This window comes from Balaenoptera musculus, chromosome 3, assembly GCF_009873245.2.
Source record: "Balaenoptera musculus isolate JJ_BM4_2016_0621 chromosome 3, mBalMus1.pri.v3, whole genome shotgun sequence".
In the NCBI taxonomy this organism is placed as follows: domain Eukaryota; kingdom Metazoa; phylum Chordata; class Mammalia; order Artiodactyla; family Balaenopteridae; genus Balaenoptera; species Balaenoptera musculus.
Window position 1 is genome coordinate 123,166,325 of NC_045787.1, and position 19,099 is coordinate 123,185,423.

At 40.2% G+C, this 19,099-nt stretch overlaps 1 protein-coding gene across 5 annotated transcripts in view; it reads right to left on the minus strand.

The window, feature by feature from the left end:
- Nucleotides 1-1,065, minus strand: part of JAKMIP2 (janus kinase and microtubule interacting protein 2) — a 184,545-nt gene extending 183,480 nt beyond the window's left edge. For 3 of the 5 annotated variants that reach the window (XR_005019438.1, XM_036848571.1, XM_036848572.1), the window contains exon 1: nucleotides 809-1,059. The gene's annotated coding sequence lies outside the window, so the exon portion shown is untranslated. Of the gene's footprint in view, nucleotides 1-808 lie in introns of all 5 variants that reach the window. The other 2 variants (XM_036848570.1, XM_036848569.1) reach the window with 1 other exon arrangement.
- Nucleotides 1,066-19,099: the final 18,034 nt, after the last annotated feature.

Consider the following 19,099-nt stretch of genomic DNA (forward strand, 5'->3'; position numbering starts at 1 on the left):
GGTCACAATGAAACTAAGGGACAATAACAAGAATAAATCTTGCATTAATCCAAATGAAGCCAATGAATAATAATACAAACCAGAAGCATAGTTTCAAAAATATGCAATTACCTCCAAGCATGCAAGGTCATTTATAAGCCATAAAAATGATTGCAAAGCACACTCTGCATATAAATATGTTTCATAAATGCTAAGTAACATGTGTATGTATGATATGCATATCCATAGGGTATCCATTTGTATGTTCACAATCAAATCTATGTACTAAAAATGAAACTCTATCTGGCAAATGGTTTCTCGGCAAAAGTACATCAGAATATGAAATAAAATGCTAAATTCTGGGGCTACCTTTTCTTAGCAATGAGGGAAATAAGCAAAATCACCTTATAACTAGGCCGGAAAGCTTAGGAAGCACCAAATGTGTTTTTGAGGAAGGCCCAACCCTATATGTGAGAGCCGCAAATTAAATGATTCCCTTCAATAACATCCATTTCTTGTGAGCTCTTTTTCCACCCCCTGATTCTGTTGCTAAGCTTGGAAGGAAAGGAACCAAGTGGCTCAGTCTGCATTCTGAGCCAGTTCAGGATAAAATCAGAACACCATTTTTTTTTTTTTTTTTTAACACAAGCAGATGCCTTCTTACTTCTCTCTTCCTGGCAACCTTCCTCTCTCCCATCCCCATCACTGTCTCCACATCTTCCTCTCCTTCTCTGAGGGAGTCATTGTTCAAGTGCAGGCCACAAATGTATACACAGGTCATTTAATAGCCAGCTAAACCAAGAAGATAACCCCGCTCTCTGCTACTTACCATGCTGAGACCCGGAGAAGCTGTTGAAAGGAGGGAGAGATGCAAACTGAATCCATTTTCCTTGTGACCGAGTCGGACGCAGCCTCCGAACCCAACATCAGCAGCGGCTGCTGGGATTTTTTTCCCCTCACTCTCTGGTTGGCGACGGTGCGAATAGGAACCACCCTTCCAGCCTCACTGGAGTATCAGCAGTCGCGGCGGCAGAAGCAGCAGCATCACCACTAGGCCTCCTCCCTCTCGGGGGATGGGGTGAGCTCAGAAGCAGCCAGGAACTTGCAGCAGATACCTCCTCTGGCTCCTCCTCTCCTGCCCCCTCCTCCAAAGCCCCACCCCTGCTGCGGTAGAGGCTGCCAGCCCTGGCTGCTGCTGGTTGTCATGGCGACGACCAATGGTAAGCCACCAGACTAAGAGGGAGGCGAGATGGGTGAAAGGAGCTGCAGGGGCTGGAGGGGAGTGAATTTGCGCTGCTGCTCTCTGGGATGCGCTTGGTCTCTCCTACCCAGGACTCCAGGTCTTTAAAAATGGGGTAAGGGTGTATAGCCATGGGAGGAGAATAATTTCAATTTTATTGAAATCTAGACTGAATCATACAAAACAGCTTAGTTATTTTTTCATTTTCTATGGTTTTCCAATAAAATGTATTAAATTTGCAATCAGAAAAAATAATAATATGGAGAAAGTTATATAATGTAATAGGAGATTATTATCACTCCAAATATGTTTGTTCTTTATAGCATCTTTTACTCAAAGCCACTCAAGGTTGTTAACAAGGAAAATGGGTGGCTGGGCTTTGCAATTAAAAAAAGAGTCTGTTTGGTTCCTTGGCACTACTCTGCTTGTTCTTCTCAGGTGAGTCATTGTTTTTCCAGCTCCCTCTCTGAAGAGGACCTGGAGTTGTTTGGCACTCCCCTGTGGAAAAGGAAGTTGGAACAGAGGAATCAGAAATTCCTTGAGCAACCACGGCTCTCAGTTGGTGGATAGTTTCAAACCTTTCTGGTGTCAGACTCCTGGAGTGTTCAATATCCTGCAGGAAATTCCATGCTATTTCAAGGATGCCCTTTTGGAGGTCCCAAGCCAGCTGCTGGTCTGGGTGGTGAGTAGGAAAAAAAGGATGTGAAATCAGCAGTGCTGAGTTCTAGATGAATTCTGTTTCTAACTATAAATTATAAATGACACTAGTATTTATCTCAGGCAGTAGTTGTAAAGATTGAATGAGATAATGCACTAAAAGCACTTGGCATGTAGTAAGCATACAATAAATGTTTACTCTTATTGCTATTATTGCTATTTACTCTTATTGCTATTATTAGTAGTGGTGGTAGTACATTGTAGCCACTTCTTGATCCAAGGGATTGAAGGAACAGCGTGGCAATTTCAGACACGGGAAAAAATTAAGGTGAGAAAACACTTAATACATGATAGCTGTGATGATGATGATGATGATGAAGAAGATGACGGTGACAATGACGATGATGACAAAAACAGCGAGGCCCTAAGAGATTAAAAGTTCTCTTAAAATGTGACAATTAAGTACGTTGTAAGCCTTAAAGGAGCTAAATAAGTTTCCCAAATCCACATGGCTAATACATGGCAGAGCCAGAATTAAAACTCTGATGCTTCTAACACAAGCATTTGCTCTCCTAACCATTACATTTTCTGCGACTCCTCCATGCAATGGAGATACTCTTGTTCTTAACCCATAGGGTTATTTACAGATTCAAATAGGATTAGTACAAATTTCAGAGTCAGACAGCCTGGGCTCGACTGACTTTAGATATGATTTGGGACGTGTTAATTAACTTTCCTGAACCTATGTTTCTTCATCTGTGAAATGGAAATAATTGTAGAACCTCATCGTGAGAATCAAATAGGATGATGCATGTAGAGCATGAGCACAATGTCTAGCACAGAGTAAGTGTTCAGTAAGTGCTAGCTATGGTTCTTTGTTACTCATTCTCAAGTAATTAATTTTAAAATGTGAGAGGACATCATCCTGCTTGGGTTCACATTGAATGCCAGGGCCTTATTCTAGCAAAACTGACATGAAGGCAATTAGGTGGTTGAGGAAAGGGTTGCAACTCATCCTCCACACTTGGCATTGCCTCCGGGTCCTCTCCAGGGGAGCGCCTGCATCCTGCTCTGTGCAGCTAGGGGTCCCTCCCTCCCCCAGAACCTAGACAGTCAGTCTACACACACTTGCACGTCAGCAGCACGTAAGTGTAGCTGTGTAGCAAAGAGGAATGGGTTGTGGTAGTCTAGCTTTTGTATTCTTCTCTGTATTTCATCTTCTGCTGTCTCCACAAAAATGGTCATGTAAAGTAAGCAGAGAAGAAAGCTGCAGGTGGTAGAAACTCAGACGTGCTTAGGTGATGGGATCCTCCCCACCAGCCTTGTGAGGAAGACTTTCATCTTGAGCACCAAGAGCTGACTTGGTTGGGGTGAGTGATTCTAGTTTCCTCTCCTCCTATCAACACAGAGGCAATAGGAAGGGAAAAGTGTTTGGTGTTCCCTATTTAAACAATTCCCTAATTTAACCATTCAGATAGTACTCTTCCTTTTTTTTTTTTTTTTTTTTTGGCTATATCCATGCAGCACTTTTACCGTTATTTAATATTTTCCTTTAGATATTTAATTGTGTGGTATTTATTTTTATTTACTTTAATTATTTGTTATTTATTTACTTTAAAAGGAAATTTGTCTCTGGCTTTGGCAAAACATTAATAAAATTAGGCATGGTAAAGAGAATGTTCCCAGAGAAAGGAACTTAATGTAAAACAATATTTTTTTTTTTTTTTTAGTTAAAGACTTCAACTTCACTTGTAATAATTTTTAGTTAAAAAAAAGAAAATTTAAAATTTCATTCCTTCTCTCCATTGCCATTTCCTGTTACTGTGCTCTATGTTCCCATGGTATCTATTATCTTTTAATATACTATGTCATTTATTTATGCTTTAAAATTTTTATCTGCTTCTCCCCACTAGAATGTTAGCTATGAAAGGGCAGAGATATTTGTTTGTTTGTTTATTTGTGAACAATACCTGACCCATATTAGATGCTCAATAAATATTTGTCGAATGAACAAACCAGTAAATAAATGAAATATCAAACAACTTCTGCACTGAATCATGGCTAAATAAGTTAGTATTATAACATTATTTTTCCAGTTATCTATTTTTGATATTTCTAAAAATTAGAAAGTAATTATAATAATTATCTTTTTAGCATACATGCATATTAGCATAATGTGTATCTATTACATATTTTTAAAGTATATAGTTATTAAAATGGAAATGTTTGCCCATGCATATTCAGAGTCACCTAGTATACTGCTGGTAGTCTTTGGGAAACACTGGTTTTGTTCCAAGAGCATCTTCTCCATATGTTAGCATCTACTAACTGTGGCCAGACTGTCTACCCCTCCTGAGATCTCTCCAACTTTGACTTCTGAATTCTACGAGATGTCTGAAAAAGTACAGGGTGTTTGTGGGTGTTGGCTCCAAAAGCAGCATTAAATTTTCAGGAGAAACCACAGCATAAAGGGAGGAAGCTGCAAAGTTTGGGCTCTGGAGACAGACTACCTGGATTGAGCCCACACTTCACCATTTTTTTTTTCTGAGTGACCTTGGGCAAGTGCTTGATTTCTCTGTACCTCAGTTTCTTTTGAAGATCAAAGTTCATGTGTGCAAAGAGCCAACAAGCATTTGGCATGTAATAAATAAGTAATGTTAGCTAATATTTTTATTAACATAATTTTTAATAACCATGGTTATGCATAGCACATTTTTCTAGGTGTTTACAGAATACTCAGATCACTCCAAGCTAGTCTAAGAACTTGTTGTTATGACTGCAGACCAGCTACCAGCAGACTATGAGGAATTCTGAAAATGTTTATCTCAGAGATAGGCCAATGTCCTGATTTCCCCCAAAAAAAGGGACAAAAAGCTAGGGGTCACAGAAGTGACTGTTGTTTATTCCCTGTCTATTCTGTAAGAGGTTATTAACATATTGTCTATTTACAGAAAACATTAAATGTAAGTAGCCAGGATCTTTTTGAGGTCATTAAGGATAAGGATATCATTCTGACCTCACTGCATGTCCTTTATCAATACTCCCAGGAAGCAAGTATATTGGAACTCTCCCATGAACTCTACAGTCCTATGGTCAACCATCTTATGGATGACTCTACATAGCAGGTGGACAATTCTGCCTTTGCTCACCCTGTATCCTCTGGAAGTCCCTTCCCTGCCCTAATTCTTCAACCTTCAAGATTTATCCATCACCTCCTTCAGGGACTCTTCACTGATACCAGGATTAGCATTAGATTAGCATTAGAAATGAGATTCCCATTGTCTTGTCCCTTGTCACATCTTTATTACTATGCTCATGATGTTGAATGGTAAATATATTTTTGTCTTTCACTCCTATTTGATTGTAAGAACATTGAGGTCAGCAGTACCATTCATTCATTTGTTTACTGATACATTAATGCTGTACTAGGTACCAGGGACACAGCTGTGCATAAGATAATGTGAACACTCTTTTCAAAAAAGGAGTTTATAATCTAAAATGAAAGAGACACTACATAATTTCTTAAAATAAATGATGTTGAGGGCTATAACAGAGAACTACAGGAAGCTCTGATAGCATATAAAGAGAGAACATAACTGAGTTTGAGAGCCTAGGAAGACATTCTTGGAGGAATTGTGGAGTAGGGTGCGGGCAGATGGCTTCAGACAAAGAGAAGGAAATGTATGCTGGTCTGAGGTGTGGAAAACAGGCATGTTACTCAGTTTCTGTTTCATGCTAGTACCTAGCACAGTACCTGTGCACATCATGTGCAACATACGTGTTTGTTGAAAGAATCAGCCTCCTTTCCCCCTTAACACATAGACACACAGTTCTTTCCTCTAGGTTCTCCTTCTGTTAATTTATTTGAGGGATTAGAGTTTGTCAATAGTTAAGGGGCTGACAGGCTGTGTGGGATGAGAAAGCATGAAGAGAGGCCAAAAGATTCATTGTTGTTCCCACAGTAGAAAAAGAGGTGTAATGCTAACAGTGACCACTGCTCCATTACAGATTTACTAATAAGGTTTACTCGATAAGACAACATTTGCTCTGATGTTGAAATGAGAAGCAGTTTTTTCCTTTCTGGTTCTGGGCAGCTGTATATTACCCAAAGGCAGACAACACATGTGCTTAGGTTACCAGCAAATCAGGGACACCAAAGAAATGGGAAAAGTTCCATTTCAATGAATTTTTCCAAAATTTTGTAATCAGAAAATCTATAAATAATTGGGAGATTGGGATTGACATAGACACACTACTATATATAAAATAGATAACTAATAAGAACCTGCTGTATAGCACAGGGAACTCTACTCAATACTCTGTAATGGCCTATATGGGAAAAGACTCTAAAAAGAAAAGAGTGGATACATGTTATGTATAACTGATTCACTTTGTTGTACACCTGAAACTAACACAACATTGTAAATCAACTATACTCCAATAAAAATTTTTTAAAAAAGAAAATCTGCAAATAAGCTAGTTTAATTTCAGTATATGTAGAAATTTTATTTTAATTTTTGTATAATTTTTACTATGGGAGGCACCGTAATTGTCAGAATTTTTACAGTGCTTAGGAACTCAAAACGTCATTACTTCCAGCACTAAGAGGAGAGAACGTGAATCAGGTAGTACAATAAGCGCATGTGCACCCCACAGTGAACAAAACAGACTTAGTTCCTGTCCTAGCTGAGCTCAGAGTCTAGTGGATGGGGCAGCCAAAGAATAAGAAAACCTACCACTAAAACAATAGCACATTTTCACAAGTGCCATGAATCAGTGAACAACTGAAGGGAAGATGAGGACTGGAGATGGAGAGGAATGACTCACTGTGGGGTGACATTTAAGTTGAGAAATGAAGTATGGATTATGCCAGCCCTGTAAGAGCTAAGAAAAGAGAGTTTCCAACGGAGATGAGCTCTGAGGAGAGGAAAAGCAAGGGAGGAGAAATATTTTTGAAGGTCAGTATAGCTGGATACAGTGACCATGGGGGAAAGTGCCATGAGGGGAAGTTGGGAAGGTGGGTGGGAACCAAAATATGCAGCACCTTGTAGCCCACTGTCAGGCAACTGGAGTTTTTCTTAAATGCAATGAAGAGTCATGAAGAATTTAAACTTGGTTTGAAGCATTGTGGGAAATGAAGTTTTGAAGGGCAAAAGTGGACAAAGTTAGGATGCAGTGGTCACCTAGGCTGGAGATGAGAGTGGCTAGAATTAGGGTGGTGGCAGTAGATAGGGAGAAAATTGGACTCTCTCAAATGAATATATATTAGAGGTGGCATTGTGAGGACTTGCTGATGGACTGAAACCTAGGGTTGAGGAAGGGGTAAATATCAAGGATCACTTTTTTATTTTTTTAAGGATTACTTCTAAGTAGACAACTAACTCTTCCATTTTGAAGAAATGGAAGAGGTTTGGTTTTTACCTTCTGTGGTGAGGAAAGGCCTCAGGGCTCTGGCTCTGAAAAAAGTGTGGGGAAACTCGAAAGGGTTCTAAGTGTCCAACTTTCAGGGGGGTCCCTCCTCCCTCCCTCCCCAGGCCTAGTGCCCTTGAGAATTAGGCATTAATGACCAGTTGGTGCATTGGGCAAATCATCACTGAGCTTAGGCAACTGCAGTGGAAGTAGCTTGGCTGGGAAGGGATAGATGAGGCCTGGGAGAACCCCATGATTTTGACTCAGAAAATCCCCAAGCTTTGAGAAGTGGATTTCCAACAAGAAATGGCCTTTCTCTATGCTGAGCCTCCTAAACATTCTAAACCATATTCTCTTCCACAACTAGTTTGACTTCTTCCTGGGTTACAGTCCTGATTCAGCCACCTTCTAATCATAAGACCTGGAAACCTTATCTTCTCTTAGCGCCATTGTTTCATCTATGAAGCCAGGGTGAAAACTGCCTTTGCTTACTGAATGGAGGTTTAAATAAATCATGTTTGTAAAAATCTTAGTCCATGCCTGGCATGTGGAAGGACCTCTATGAGTTCCAGCTGTTCTATTATATTGTCTCCTCCTCCATATCTGAACCTTTCTTATTAAAGCCACTAAAGCCTCAATCTTTTCCTTTCAGCCCCTAAATTTTTGGACAACTTCCCTAGTATTTCCCACCTCAAGACCCCCATATTATTCCTTAGACCCCTCAGTGGCTGAGTACTTATTTCCCTCTGACAGGGCAGGTACAGAGGAACTGAAAGGAGAAAAGCGTTGTCTAAAAGTGGAATTTACAGATTTCATGGTCTGTCTCACATATTTATGAGCCAACTTGCCTTAAATATTTACATCCTGCATTTACATTTTATTACTATTTGATTTGTTTCTTATAGTTGATCTGAAGTGTGAAATTGGAAGCCTGGAGCTTGCTAAGACTTTCATGCTAGAGAAATGCACAATGAAGAAACAGGAGTTTCATGGGTTTTTTCCTCCCCCACCAAGGACAAGAGGATTTTGCAAGGAAATCTTTGAGATCTCTTGCATGTGCCCACTGCCTCCCCCGGATATTCTTCCTTAACGTGTTCCCGGCTCTCGCTCATGCTACAAGGGTCTTTCCCAAGGAGTCAAAGACTACCGCCGGGGACCAAGTAGGTTTGATTCTGAATGTGGATAATGGAAGGAAGGCAGGACCAAACCCAGAGAGGGGAGTTAAGTTTCAGGAAAGCAGCTTTCCTCTTTTTAACTCTATTAAACCTCTTTTTTTTTTCCCTAAGTCCAAATTCCTTCTCTTTTCTCAGCATCTATTTCTTCTTCTAATAAATTTCTCAATTCTTAACAAAATCCCAATCCATCTCTCAAGTAAATCTGTAAACTCTTAACTCTTGTTGAAGTATAATTTTCAAAATGGTAAAATCACGACACAGGCAAATGCAAAATGTACACATCAGTGATTTTACTCATTTATTATTTATTTATTAAATCAGAGGTCCTGTAATATGTTAAAACTGGTCCAAAGTGCATTTGAGAAGCTAAATATTCATAGGCAATAGAAAAATGAAAGGAAAAGAGTGGTTTTTCTTATGCAGTCGACTTGAGTTTCAAGCCTTGAGATGCACATTTTATGCACAGGATTGATCTTTATGACCCTGAATAAACTAAACTAGTGATTGATCTTTTGCCAGTCATAATAGCCAGCTCTTGTACCACCTGATTCAAGAGAAGGAATGAATATTAATCTCTTCTCCTGTTCCTGGGAGAGACCTCATCACAGGATGATAAGGGCACAATGGTCTGATACTGAAGTTGGAGAAATGGAATTTCATATCCTTTCTCCTAACCTTTCTTTGTTTTGCCAGATAATTATTTAACCTCATCCACTGACTCACAACATGCCCGAAGTTAAATCTGGAGGTTCTCATTTCATGCAATGTCTTTGTCTCTCACAATATTCTCCCATTTTACAACTCTATTTATGGCAAAGAGATAAGTAACTGAAAATAGAGAACAAAAAAGAAGAATGGATGAGAACAATGCTTTCAGGTAGAATGTGGTGCAGGTGCTTGAACCGGTCTTGACTCATCACAGATGTGATGTGCTCTGTGTGGAAACTGAAAGGTCCCCACTACTCAACACTTTCACGCACTGGGGCCCAAGTATTCCTGCCTGAACAACCCATTTGAAAGAAGGCAGAGAGAGTTGTTCTCACCTCACTAAAAAAGCTTTGCATAAAGGGAAAGAGCTTTCTCCTTCCCTAAAGGGTAGAGGTGACAGTGAATTTTTCCTCACCTTGAAAGGTGCTAAGCCTTCCTGCCTGACAAGGATCCAGGGCATTGGTGGGCAGGGTCAACCACCGTGCGTGGAGGAGAAGAGGGCTGTGCAGGATTGTAGAAGCTCAGCAGACCATGTGTGCAGGGCACCTGGAAGCAAAAAGTTCTACATGTTTATGGGCTCTGATGAAGGCCTGGTCCTGAGAAGCAAAGACCAGAGGCTGCAGCATGGATTCTTGACCTCATATAATAATCCCCTTGGGGTCTTTTAGAGAGCTATTGAAGCAGAGGACGTGGAGGGCAGAAGGGAGTATTTGGCAGGAATGTGACTTTTTAGGGTGAATAGGTGAGGGCTCATTCATTCACCCAGGCAGATCAGGGGTCAGGATATACTGGTTATACAACAAATAGTTTTAGGTTCCTTCTCCAATCTCTCATATCTTCTTTTCAGTTGGATAAACTGAGAGTGAGCTACAGAAATGCAATGCAACCTAATGCTACAACCCTATCATCTGTCTGACTTTTCATGCGTCACTGTCTCCACATTAGAGTATAGTAGGACAGCGGTAGAAAATACAGACACTTTTATTTGTACAGTTTGCTCATGCCCAAATTTCCTGTTAATCTCACTGTTTGTCTTCATAAAAGAGAGTTTCTTGAAGTCATGAGAAGAGAGGAAATTTTGTTTCACGAGTTTCCCTTGATTTATCTGGAGTGTCTGGCAGAGGACTTCCTAGCCTGGAGTCAGTATGAGAAATCCAGCCCGGGGAAAGGACTTCATGCCTCTCCTTTTCAATAGAACTGTAAAGTCTGTGGACACTACTTCTTTAGTGTCCCTTTCAAATGAAAGCTCCTCTTAGAAAGCTTAACACCATGTAGCCACAGTTCCCTATAGAGTTATTATAGCTGTGCTTCTGGGCAATGCAGAGAGTCAATGAATTTTACACCCCAGAGGTCTCCTTAGGGGTCACTCCCAATACCAGGCAAATTTAGATTTTATGTTATAATAAGGAAAACTGGGCCAGGGACTTATCCAGAGTTTTGGGTGTTTTGCCTTCAATATGAGAACAGAGTATCAGTGGTAGAATTCAAGACTGTACTGTTATTAGATCATCCTCTTATCTCCTGAAAGGCCTGATATGTAAGAATGCCATGAGTGGTGAATTTAACCTCTCCTTTCAGGCTACTCTATTGTCCTAGGTGAGGCTTTAAAAGTCATTACATCAGGAGCAAATTAACACTGACAAAGAAAAATGTCCATTCTTTCTATACCTCCAAACAGCTCAATTTCCAAGCCTTCTTTATTTTATCTTTAGTCACTGAATAACTGGAGACCCAGACAGGAGGAACAGGTCACATTGCTTCATGATTATATCCCCTAGATTCCCAGCCTCTGTAACCAGGAAAAATTTTTATTTTTATTTATTTATTTATTTATTTTTATTTATTTATTTTGGCTGCACCACGCAGCATGTGGGATCTTAGTTCCCCCAACCAGGGATCGAATCCACATCCCCTGCAGTGGAAGCACGGAGTCTTAACCACTGGACCGCCAGGTAAGTCCCAGGAACAATTTTTAAAATAAGAGCAAAAGGAGATGTGGCGTATTGTGTTTCATGCAAATTCCTCTGTAATATTTAAGATTTGTTTGCTCTTCATAATTGAGAGAAGATCTTTATTCTTTTTTTTTTTGATACAGTGGAATGACTAATGACTATCTGATTTTAATACATAATTAATAGGATTAAAAAACTTACAGTGAATCAGAGGTGATGGAGCTCCTGATATTTCCTCCATTTTTCCAACCATTTCTATTTTGGCTCTAATACACAATAGCATGAGGATGTCAAAGAGGAAGAACAAAGTGCTTTGAATCATGCAATGTCCTAATTTTCCAGAATTTTCTGGCAACTGTCCTAGGTCTGACTTTATGTGGAGATATGTATGGAGATATTACAGAACAAGAGTAGGTTTATTTCGCATACCTTCCCTGAAGGAAGAGTCATCATGTCCCAAACCTCAGTATGAGATATCAAGCCCAGAAAGGACATTTATGCCTTATTGTGGCCTCTGTGACCTAAATTATATTAAGTCAAAGTCCTGGTCTCTTATAGGTCATAATGACAATCTTTTCTATCTCTTGAACCAAAGCTTGTAAGAGATATTAAATTTAGTTTTTGAGCCTCAGTTTCTCAGATCAACCTAGGTAAGGCTCTATAAATAGGATTTTACAAGCAGATGGTATGAGACAAAGGAAAAGGAACTTCTTTGGCTGCTAACATCTCCTGGGCCTTCCAGATTTCTTTAACCTAAGCTTTAGCTAATACACCACAAAATTCAATGAAGCAATGCTCTCAATCCTCATACTTTCCTCCATTTGGCAGCCTATTTTCAGGTCAGACAGATTCATGTATGAAATAGAGGATGTGAAAATGAAGATGATTGAGACCAAAAATTCCAAGCACACGGTAGTAATTTCTTAGTTCAGAGCCTAGTCTGAGAGACCAAAACTTGAAGAGGAACCCTGATGCAGTTTCCCTCCATCTCCTTTAACAAATATTTGAGTGACGTGTCACCAACACTCCTCGTGTCCTTTTAGTATGGACATCTCCCCTCCACCTCCATCCCTCAATAGAGGAGTGATTCCATGACTGTCCCTGCAAAACCCTCAGTCTCTGTAGCTGTGCATGGGAGCTATAGGTGGACACTAGAATTGTACTTTCCTTTTCCAGTGAAAAGCCTTTAGAATACATCTTACTTAACTCTTCCTCCAGTCTTGGTTTGATTAAAAATTCATCAACAGAACACTGAATTTCACCCCTCCCAGGACCATACCCAGAACTTATTGAGTCTAACCATCAAGACCAGGGTCTTTTGAGTCATGCCTTCTGGCAGGACCTCATCTAAACTGCGGGGCAGTCATGGGTATATCCTATATCTTATGCTATTAAACAGTCTGGGATGGGTTTTCACACGTTGGTGAACAAATTTGCTATGGTAGAATCAAGTGGAATAGAGCTTCATGCTAACTCTTTTTATCCTGTTTCTGTTTTCAGTCACTTTCTACTATGGCAAGAATCTTAGCATGGAGGGCAGGCCAAAGGGCAGTACTGGAATGCTTTGCTTTATGTCTTATACTCATCTCCCCAATATTCTTTTCTACTCTTAATTGCCTTTGTGGCCAGTTTTCATGTGTAGCCTTTAAAGTTGAAAGAGAGGATTTTTTTCACTGAGACACACGTGAGGACTCCAGAATTAGCAGTGAGTCTTAATAATCCATGTCTAATATCAGGGACCAGCCTTTGAGTCAGGGCTTCACGTATTTCCTGTAATTTGTGATCACACTTATTACGTCTCCCACACACAAGGGAGCAGGTGGACAGAGATTACTGAGGAATACCTAGCCTGCCTTCTACTGAGAGCTGCAGGCAGAGCACTGAGCTGATCTCCCTATGCTACAGCATATACTTTTAAGTGGCACACTGAGCATTGTCCCTTCCCAGATCTGTGTGAATCATGCCTTTATGACCAGAAAAGACCATTGGAAACTGTCTTATAAAATCAGATTATATTGAAAACAGCTTCTGCTGATGAAGTCATGGAGAAACAGACACTCTCATTGATTACTTGTGTGAATGCAAATTGGTAGTGAGATGGGGGAGAGAGGCAGAGAGAGAATACTTAAACATAACTGTCAGCTCTGTCTGCTGAGAAGGCCTAGCAGCCATGACACACCAGTATCCAGACCATGAATTCTAAATAGCATACTTCATTAAAAGAAAAGAAACAAGAGCTCATTGGAGAAATGGTTGATTCCAGGGCGAGGCAGTAAAGTACAAGATGAGCCTGGAACATCTTGCCATGCCAGAAAGTAAAGTGTTCAAAGAATGACAGGGATACTTCAAGATCAAATGAGCCAGCTTGAAAGACTCCCACTAGCAAAATCTGGGAAAGTTTGAGCATCAAAATGAATAATTGTAGTAATGGAATATAATACATAGAATAAAATCAGAATCCCATGAGTCCATACCAACATATATAAACAAATAAACAAAATGGAATAAATAGGGGAGAAGGGAAAGTTCCCTTCTACAGTAGAATGTCAATTAATAACTACAAAAGGAATGATCCATCATTTAGCAAACATCATAGTAATATTTTTAGGCATGAATCATCAATGGATGCTAAAAGTAATGAGTTAAAGTTTGATGAGGAAGTGGACATTCACAGAGCCTCAAACTATCTCTCCACAAGGCCCCTATTAATTACAAAGGGAAAAATTGTAACTTTACAGTGACAAAAAGTTGGTTGACATCTCTTTAATCAAGTGTTTAAAGATAACCAAGAGTAGGACAAATAGAACTCACGTGCCTCCTTAACATGATGCACGGGAAAGAACACAACATCCCTTCCAAGGTATCTGCCAAACTCATGACATTGCAATTCTAATCCATGAGGAAACAGTGGATAAACGCAGATTGAGGGATGTTCTACAAAATAACTGGTCTGCACGCTTCAAAAATGTCAAAGTAATAAAAGACCAAGTAGGACTGAGAAAATCTCTATTAGAGAAGACTAGAGACATGATTATTAAGTGCTTTGGAATCTTGGATTGGATCCTGGGGAACTGAAACAAAATAAAACAACGTGCCATGAAGGACACTAATGAGATAACTGGCAATATTTCAATAAGGTATATAGATTAGAATTATATCATTGTTAATTTCCTCCTTTTGATAATTGAATTCTTGTTGTGAAAGAAATTGCCCTTGTTTTTAGGAAATACACACAGTATTTAGGGGAAAAAAACATAATGTCTGCACTTTTCTCTGTAAGTTTTCTCTTTTTCCTCCCCCTTTCCCCTCTTTTCTTTCTCCCCTGCCCTCCCTCCTCCTTCCAGTGTTGCTGCGGTGATGCTCACAGGAATCTCAAACACACAGGATGCAAATGGGAAAGAACCAGTCCCTTCTCCTTCCTACAGTCTTCTAGTCTCCCTCTGGCACCTGCTATTGGCAGAGTTTACTGGCCAAGCAGCAATGGGGTTTGCATAATCCCAGCCCTAATACTGCAAATCAAAGTAGTGAAGAGTGGAACTGAAGCCGAGAGACAATGCTTCCTTGTCTCTTAGCCCTTCAGAGCTTTCTAGGAGGTGCCTTCATGACATACTTCAGGATAAGAGACTCAGCCTTGGAGAGGAAACTTCATGTTTCTTCTTAGGTGGGCAGGATTCTGACCTATGAGTGCTCACATCTCCTCATGTCATTTTCTTAAAGGAGACACTTTTACTCCTCAGGAAGTAAGCTATATGCTTTATTCTTGTGGTCAGAAATTTCTATAAAATTCTCAGCAAATTTTTCACTAGTGTTGGGACCTTCATTGAGAATCAATTATTATGAGCTCCTTCTCTAGGGAAGAACATTTAGAGATAATCTACCTCTCTCTTCCAGCCTTTATGAGATGTAAGGTCCTTACAATGCATAATGAGTGTTTTTCCCTCCCAACAGCATAACCAGATCTCTCTAAATTTGACCTTCAGGGCTATGTTTATTTACTTATTTTTTAAAATATGCCTTTTGGAAGAATATAATCAAGTTGTAGATCAGTGAACTGTGTGGTATGCTTTCTGTTTAGTACCATAGAATTGGGGGGATGGGATTTTTAAAAAAAATTTATTTAGTTATTTATTTTTATGGCTGCACCACGTGGCTTGTGGGATCTTAGTTCCCTGACTAAGGATAGAACCCAGGCCCATGGCAGTGAAAGTGCCCAGTCCTAACTGCTGGACCACCAGGGAACTCCCTGGGGGTGGGCTTTCTATAGCTAGAGTTTGGGAACAAATTCAGTGTTGGAGAATCAAGAGGAATAAAGCTTCATATTGCATCTTCTATTGTGCTTCCTACATTCCCAAGTTTTTTTCCCCGTTGTTTTAAGCCCTGATATCTAGAGAAGACTGGAAAGAAAAAAAAGGATTCTGTGCCTCAAGTAATGCCCTCATTCCTTGAAATTCTTATCTACTTTACACTCATGCTTAACGGCAGAGAAATGCAGAGTTATGTGACATTGGGAAAGGGCTTGCTTCTTGAAATCCCCTTTAAGCTTGTCAGAGTTATATAGGAGGGTCTTCATGCCCTGATTCTTAGTATGAGAGACCGAGTCTGGGAAGAATACTTTAAGAAGCTATATATGTCCAGGTTTCCCATTGCTATATTAAAGGAAGCGAATTGTCCTGTCCAACTCTGAGCCTCAGACACCATCACTGTGGTTGTCATTATCTGCCAAATTTTTATTCAGGCATCATCACTCTGGTGTGGGTGAACATGGTAAGTCAGAGCCTCCTAAATTATACACAGACACTTAGAGTGCATCTAATTCTATCCCTTCCTTCTGGATGGGCTAGTTCTAACTTCTTAGTATGAGTGCAAAGTCTTTCAAATGAAGACCTTGGAGATGCTTTAATAGTCAGAATGATGGGAAGAGATTAGCTGAAATTAGGAGAAATGAATATTCATGTCATATATCCTAAACTATTCTGCATTCTCCCAGACTACTCCACTTGGACTCAAGTCACGGCATATGGTGAACACGAAAGGGACAAAGGAAGGATCATTCTCTCTCCCAGAGTTTTCTGTACTTTGGTTTCATGGCAGAGGACCACAGGTAGGCATCAGAGGATGCCATCAAATGATGGTTTCAAGCAGCCTTTTCTTATTCTCCAAGAATTATCTAAGAAGGGTCCTTGTGACCCAGAAAAAAAAAAATTCTGAAGAGAGGTCGTCATTTTCCTGCACCCAGAAGTATACGAGCTCTCTAGGGTCTCTGCTCTACTGTCTCTCATAAACGCCTCAACTACTAGACAGTTGCTGTAGGTCATAACCTCCCATGGGCAACAAGTAGAATCAGAAGGCATGCAGTTTCCTGTGAACCTCCAGTACTTGTTCCCATTCCCCCATAGCTCTCAGTCCCAGCATGGATGGAGTCATAGAGAGGTATAACAGAAGGCTGGGTTTTATTGCACACCCCTTCTTTGTGGTAGGGACTTGGTGTAGGTAGGCATAGAAGGACAATGAAAGAAGATGCTTCATGAAGCCTCTTTGGAGCTCACAAAATTTTTAAACAGTAGGTACCTTTACAGGCATCTATTATCCCCTTCTCTTTCCAGAGATTGGACTAATTTCAAATATGGAGATACCTGAAGGCTTTATATGGGATTATCTTGCTTAAATCTGCCAAGATTTTTGATATGATTAGGAAATCTCTTTTCTTTGCCTCTCAGGGTTCTGGATTAAAGAAGGTTCTAAAAAATCAATGAAATGTCTCTTCTCCTTCAGAGTTTCTTTCCTCTAATTGGTTGACTCCCCCAAGATAATGAAGCCAGCCAACAAATGACTGAATAAAGGAAATGCATACTTAGCTTATAGCAAATGAGTAAAGCAGAAGCTAGAAGAGGTAGGAAATGAAATAGAACCTTCTGTCTCCTCCCTCTGACTCCTGAGGTCCTGCTCTATGACTCTCACCTGATAGGAGTGTTCCTTGAGGTTTTCAACAGCCGAGGGATTATCTTAGTCCTGTACTTGGTCTAGTAACAATTTTCATTGTTGACTAATTTTATGATATACGTAATTATTCTTCAAGGAAGTACAGTTCAAATACCCTGTAGAGCCTACTTATGTAAGAGAGTTTAAAAACAGCCAAATTCTGCCTTTTCCATCCTCTTCTCTCACAAATCTCACTGCATTGGCATTGATGTGATTTTCTGCCAGTCCACAATAAAAGGAAATGCCTCAAATATGGTGCAGTAAAGCGCATTAGAAATAAATTCCCTGGAATAGGAGACAGTTCCCTGCAATTAAGCATCTGGGAAGGGAAACCCAGGTGAAAAAAGCAGTGGGAGCAAAACTAATCAGAAAGTCAAGGTAAGCAGACATGGCAAGAACAAGTTAAACATGAGGGCACATTTACTGCAGGATCCCGGTAATCATACAGCGAATGTCATACGAATCTTTAGAAAGAAGCCCTTCAGGTGGAATCTCCCATTTGCATTTATAGTAGTCTCATAGGTCAGCGAATCAGTATATCTGATTTTAAAAAGTCTCATGTGCTTCAATATGTAGATATGGTTTCAACGCTGAAAGTTAGTAATTTTTTATTTACTTAAAAGACTTCTAAAATACCAGTTTTACATAGAAGACCTGATTCATTTGTGGTCTAACATTAATACTAAAATAAAGGAGGGCACTTAAATAGCTCTCTCTTGCTCCAATCAAATATATTTTCCATTGACTGCATACTGAGGGACACAGCAACACTAAGTACAGACTCCTTGTGTTACATACAGTGAAATGCAAACCTTGGCCCATCAATCATTCCTTCCCAGTGGCTTTCAGTAAATAAATGCAGTACTCTATCTTAGGAGAATGACTCCATACGAGTTTTCCCAAAACATCAATAAAAACCCATCTTGTTTGCAACGAGAAGGATATGCTCATTTTAATTAAGTTGATCTCTGGAGACAGATGGACATGTCCTACACTTAGCCTGCCTTGGGCAACAGATACATCCAGGTGAGAACAGTAGGATAAACAGCTAAAGATTAAGATTTAGAAGCTGGGTCAGGTGATGGCCTAGGTTTACTTGGGACTCGGCAGAGAGAATTGAAGAGCTTAGCTGGGATGAAGGGAAAGGAACGCTAAAAATCGTTTTGATATGGATATGATATGGGCATGATCTGAGCCCTGGGAAATCCTACTCTAATGCTTGATTTGGTTTTGCTCTGTTCCTTTACACGTTTTGGCCAATCTTGTCCTCAATGTCCCTTATAGCTGTGTTTCTCCTTCTCTCACACTTAAAGTGCTGTCTCCCAGTTCAGGGGAAATAACTGACCCTGGCAAACCTTGCCCCCTCAAAGCTAATTTCAAATGATTGTCTTGGAGCATGCTTCAGTGGTTTCTGTAACATGGATGTATCATGGGGGAGAAACTGAAATATACACACCTCTCTACTGTTTGGTTTTTAAGGGGAATTAGGTGGGAATTTGGTGACTATTGAAGGGTAGAAATCAGAAGTTGAGGAGGACAGAGGCAGATGTTTCTATCTGATGCCCGACTCACTGTTTTCCTTTTTAAGGAATGAAAAACAAGTGACCCCTGAAATTCCCTTCATTTTGAAAGGATGGGTGGATAATTACACAGCAACCTCATTGGCAGGTGTCAGGGCCACACTGGGAATTATAAATAGCACCAGGTCTTCCCACCTGGGTATTCTGTGTTCTAAGAGGAACTTCATGTCAGACAATACAGCACTGTCAAGGACACACAGGTCAGAGTGGAGAGGGCTTTCTCCTTCCTGCTTCTGCTTTCTCCTTCCATCCCTTCTAGGGAAGCTCACAATTTCCTCTCCTGGGACCAAAGTGCAGACCTCTCACTGCTAAAAGGATCCTGTTACAGAGGTGAATTTTCTCTTAGTTCCTTGCCTACCACCTGAAACTGACTTCCAGCCAATGTTATTTTGAGAAAGCTGGTGCTGCCTGGGTGTTAGG